The sequence below is a fragment of the Nestor notabilis genome, unplaced genomic scaffold (assembly GCF_000696875.1).
Source record: "Nestor notabilis isolate BGI_N333 unplaced genomic scaffold, ASM69687v1 scaffold6644, whole genome shotgun sequence".
Taxonomy (NCBI): Eukaryota; Metazoa; Chordata; class Aves; order Psittaciformes; family Psittacidae; genus Nestor; species Nestor notabilis.
Window position 1 is genome coordinate 29,651 of NW_009925968.1, and position 5,620 is coordinate 35,270.

Genomic DNA, 5,620 nt, shown 5'->3' on the forward strand with positions numbered 1-5,620 from the left:
ATCAGTAAGAGGGAATGGCTCTGGCATGAACCTTTATGTGTGTGCAGTTGCTACCTGAAGGGGGAAGCATGGGATTCTCTGTCTTCATTTGGAATTCTTGCCAAATCAAATTATGCTGCAGTTTTCTGCTTCCACCACCAATAGTTCAGAATTTTCTCCCCTTGCTTGTTCTTGGCTTAGGCCAGTGCAATATCTTGGAGTGTCAGTCACTTTTTATCAATTAGTCAATTGTTTGAAATCCAAAGGTTGAATAAGAATACTCTTAGTGTATTTCATGATGTGGAGTATTTGAATTTATTTTGTCCTATTATATGCCATTGTAAATCGAGTATAAAGTAGCTAAAACTATGAAAATTATACCATTGCAAGTAAGTGAGGTTAACTTGCTGCTTTAGGCAATGTCTGTAACCAGGTTTTCCAGAGACAGAAGAAACTTAACAAGACTACTGCTTGTTTTGTGTCAGGCACCCAATAAGTTATACCATGCTGAAAGTCTTGCCTGTGAACTACAGTACTAATTCATGTAATTGAATCTAGAGCTCTTGGTAATCTTTGATAATGCGAAAAGTTCAGTCTTTCCCCATTGTGAACACAGTCTTGCTTAGCTCTGTAACTGAACCATCTTTCACGTTTTTTAGTTAATTAATTGTGAGGGGTTCTTGTTTTGTTGGTGGTTTTTTGTGGGTATTTTACTGTGCTTCAAACATTTCTTTATTTATTAGATAATAAATGAATCATATGTAGCATACTGGATCCATTATTTTCCCTTGGTAGTAGTGTTTTTATTAGCAAAAAAACCCCTAACGAAATTCGTAAGTTACAGCTGAATGTTTCACAAATGCAACTTCTATAAACCTTTATCCTTTGGCATTTCCTGAGCTGATGTGTCAGTGTTCTGAGGATTCACATCTGGCTTTGTTGGTCACGTAAGCTTACAGCCCATGCAACTTTCAGTATCTACAGTCTGGCCTAAGCTTTATAAAACAGCTGGGTGGGAGATCTGAAAACTGCCCTAATGTCACCTTTGTCTACTCAACTGACAATTAGAGTCCTCAATAACAGGTAATCGTCAAAATGATATTTAAATACCCAAAAGGATGTAATGATTTTAATGTTGTAATGAAAGCCTTTTGTCTCATTTCTAGGCAAAAGTTGACTGAATTAACTACGAATTATTTCACCTTCAGTTAGAAAGTACAATATCTGTGGATATTTCACATGCAAAACTATATTTTCACTGCAGAAAACTATATATCTTTGGAAATTATTGAAGCAATCTATATAGAATCATAGAATCATAGAATAGTTTGGGTTGGAAAGGACTTTAAGATCATTTAGTTCCAACCCCCCTGCCATGAGCAGGGACACCACACACTAAGCTATGTCACCCAAGGCTCTGTCCAGCCTGGCCTTGAACACCTCCAGAGTTGGAGCATTCACAACTTCCTTGGGCAACCCATTCCAGTGCCTCACCACCCTCACTGTGAAGAACTTCTTCCTTAGATCTAACCTAATATGAGGAAGAATACAAAAGTAGTACCCTTGAAAGTGCTTAGTCCAACAGATATTTTCAGAGGTTATTTGGCACAGTCGTATGGCATTGCCCTCTACATAAGATGCAATGCTGCTCAGTGCTTTCCTTTATAACCCAGAGAGGGAATTTATTGCTTATGATACTGTTGTATCACTAGCCTGGTGGCCAGAATACCAACACAAAATATTGAACCCCTGTTTTCAGTTTTCTGTCCTTCTGGAGGCACATAGGAAAACTGTTTCCCACCTCCTAGCAGGGAGCCCAAAACACTAGGCCGTTCTGGGTTTCAGTGGCAGCTTCATTTTCTGAAGCTGTGGCTGTGTTCAATCTCAGTACACTAAAAAGAGAACATCATGAGTTATACGTCTTTATAGCTTTGTGGTTTGGATTCTCACACAGGTTTTTAATTCCTATGATGAGGACTGTTTATACATTTTACAAGAAATACTAATTAGTAAAAATGCTTTGCAAATCCGAGTCCTTGGACCATATACAAAAACGTAGGTGTCCTCTCTTTGGGGGAGTGACCACAAGGCAGCATGCTGCTTGTGGCTTTTGCTAAATGTCATGAGTGCTAGTATGCTCTATAGCCAAAATGCTGACAACAGCTCATATACAAAATTTTCAGCAAAAAAGTCAGTGGAAGGAAGCATTCAGAAAATAAATATGTTTTTAAGACCGAAGAGACAGGAGGGCATTGTAACTTTATTTCCAAGCACAGAAAGCAGCATAAAACATTGTGGCTTACAGCCAGGGCTGTGAGAAAGAGATGACAGGAGCAATTAGGGATTAGAGATGGCTCAAGCTGCAAAAATTGGATCTGGATTAAGACTTCAGGGACCCCAGAACTGGTTTGAAGTTGCTCACATATGTGTCTGTGGTTTTTGGCTTGAGACATTTTTTAGTTAGAAGAGAGGATAAAAGGACAACTATAACAGCAATAAAGAAGTGTAGGATGAAATGAAGAAATGGAAGCAGTGACAGCAAATATGAAAAAAGAAAATGACTGTTACTTTGTCATGAATGAGTACATGGACCACTGAGGGGAGACAGGGGAGCTAAAAAAAAAGGAAAAAGGATAGCTGCACTTCTGTGGATGATCTGTAGACCTATGAGAGGGGCAAAGGCCCAGAAATAAAGCTACATATGTCAGTCATTTGAGAGCTGCAGAGATATATGGAATTATTATGGGAAGGACAGTGTTTGTTTGCTGCCTACTTGATTTACAAGACACCCAACTGATTTTACCATGGATTTAACCTCTGTTATCAATACTCACAGACAATAGATATGTGTGACTGGAGCCCGAAAAGCCCTGAGAGAATCCAACAAAGGTCTGGGTTTGATGGGGAAAGGCAAGTAATGAAATGTAAAATTGAGAATCTAGTTATAAAATGAACCACTGCAGTGTGCCTACAACTTGGGAAGTCAAAGAATCACTGATGTTAGATCAGTCATTCTTTAGAAGCAGAGATTTCAACCGTCTATTTGAATGTGAACCTCTGATTAAAGTTATTTGTTGAATCATAGCATGTAAACAAATAAAAGTGACACTCAGTTTAAGCTCAATATTTGTGTAAGATAAAGATGTTTATAGAAAAGAGACAGTGGAAAGAGAGTGATGTTTAGTGTCTGATAAAGTGTTACCTTCCACCTTGCTCCACAGGGAGGCATAACAGAAGCCCAGCACTCATTGCGAGCAATGTCTTAATCTACATTTCCTTAATAAGGATTCCACTCAAATCTTTTTCATCATTTCTATGATAGCTTTGAAAGTGAGATTTGAGAGTTCTGAACCTGCAGATATGGAAATTATTTTAAGGTTTTTTAAATTAATTTAAACTAAAAATTGTTTGGTTTTAAAGCCTAGTTGTAGACATTGGAACAACCTGGAAAGATCTCTCTGTTTTCAAGCACAAATGAACTACGAGTGTGCAGGTTTGAACTGAAAATTAGTTCTTCAGTACTGTGATTCTTGAGCTTTGGTTTAATTTATTTCTTTATTTTCTCATATGTTTTTACTGAAAAAAAACCCAAATCTCCTATAAATCAGTGATGGTGGGTTTTTTCATGTTTCATATACTGAGATAGTACACTGAGGAAACACATGGAAAGAAAAGAACTGCCACTATTGTACTGCCCAGAACTATGGATTGTATTGTTTGAGGTAGGGATGCCTGGAAGCATGAGCACCTTATCTCCCATGTCCCTCATGGTTTTTGCTGACATTTACAGAAATGCATGGGTCATGTTTAATAAGGACTTTGTGGTGTTTGCACTTTCTTCACTGGGTTAGGCACGTCTTATCTTTTAAAATCTACGTTTTTAAATCTTTTGTTGCAAATCAGGGCACATTTCCATTTTTCTGACAGACAGGTTAGGAAAGAAATAGCAACAATATGAGCAAAAGCAGGAATTTTCCTCATAAAGTAACTTAGGACTCTACTTCTTTTCCAACTATGTCTTTTCCCAAAAATACATTGATAGTATTACTATGAAAGAACATGAATACTCCAGAAAAATCTCTACCTTCCTTTAAGGCAGTAGGAGTTTCACCACTGACCTAAAATTTGTGCAGGATTTACTTTTGGGTCATCAGGGTTAAAGACAGAAATAGTACTCTAACTGGTTACTTCAGCTGCAGAATGACTCAAGGCTCCTGCTGATTCCCTCATGCTGACATTACTGTGAGAACCAGAACTGAGAAGACTGTCTGTGGCTTTACACATGAAGCTCTGGATAATGTTTCATCTCTTTACTTAAGCATTTATGAATGCATGAGCTGGCCTTTTATAAATAAAGTTATGTATTTTGAAATATAGGGAGGATTTTGTGGAAAAAAGGAAGACTTTGCATTATTGTATTTTGCTTGGGGATTTCAGAGTGGACATGTGAAGGTGGAAATATTACCAACAGGAAATCCTCAAGTAGCTGTCTGAATTACATGGTTAATTTGAGTCATCCAGAATACAAAACAAACTACAACAAAGTTCAAAATTAGGAAAATGTTGCTAGACAATTATCAAATTCCTCTATTTATAGTGAAGTTCCATACAGGAATAAGAAGTAACACTTAATAAATCATAAATATTACTCCTTTGTAAGATGACATTTAGTGTGACCTTCCTTTAACAGTACTTTTTATCTCAGTTCAGAACTCTAAAAACTGAACTGCCTGCATAGTAAGGATTACTTATTGAATTTTCATCTTAAAAGTTAATTTATAATGTCCTTTGCTTTGGAACAAGCCCTTGGAGTTGCAGGTCTTAATTTATATTTAAAGAAATTGCCAGGGTAAAGATGGAAATCCAGCCTTACTGTTTTTCAGCTTGATCTTATTTCCATCTTGTAAAAGAACTGGTGAGTGTGGTCTCAGAACTCTTTCATCAGTGCTCTGCACATCTGATGTTCATGCCTAGAGTTAATAAATATTAAATAATTGACTATGTGGGTGACAAGAGTAATTAGCCTCAAGAACAAGACCAGTACTGAATGGAGATGAAAGTTGTAGGCTTGGACAGCCTGAACACTCCTTAATGTCTGGCAACTGCTTTATAGTCTGCAGAGCACCTCTGTAATGCCTGGTGAGATAGGCACTGCTTTCCAAGCTCTTGAATGTCCCTGTGTGCATCCAGACCACCTTTCATTAACATGATCAGGGAGACTTCCCACCATGCCTATCTGAGCGAACCACCAGCTGAATGAAGGATTTCTTGAGCCTTTTTTGATAATTTCTGACCTTTCTGTGAGCTTCAAGAGCCAGAATTGGACAGGTTGTTTCTGAGGGCACAAGCCTTCAGAATTTCAGAATTAAATTTCAGAAATATGTTGGAGTCTCATTTTTCCTGTTTGAAAATTAGACATTTGCGGGAAATGCAGGTGGTATAGCAAGAAGAGTTTGGAGAGGGTTCTGTGGACCTTTTGGAAGGACAGAATTGCTTTATGAATTAAATAAAAACATTGCAGTGATCTTTTTCATCACTAGAATTCTTATTGAGAGCTGCCACAAAGCAATAGTAGAAGATAATCTGTCACGTTTCACATTTTGAAACAATATCTCTCTCAGCCATTATAACATAGGTCTTT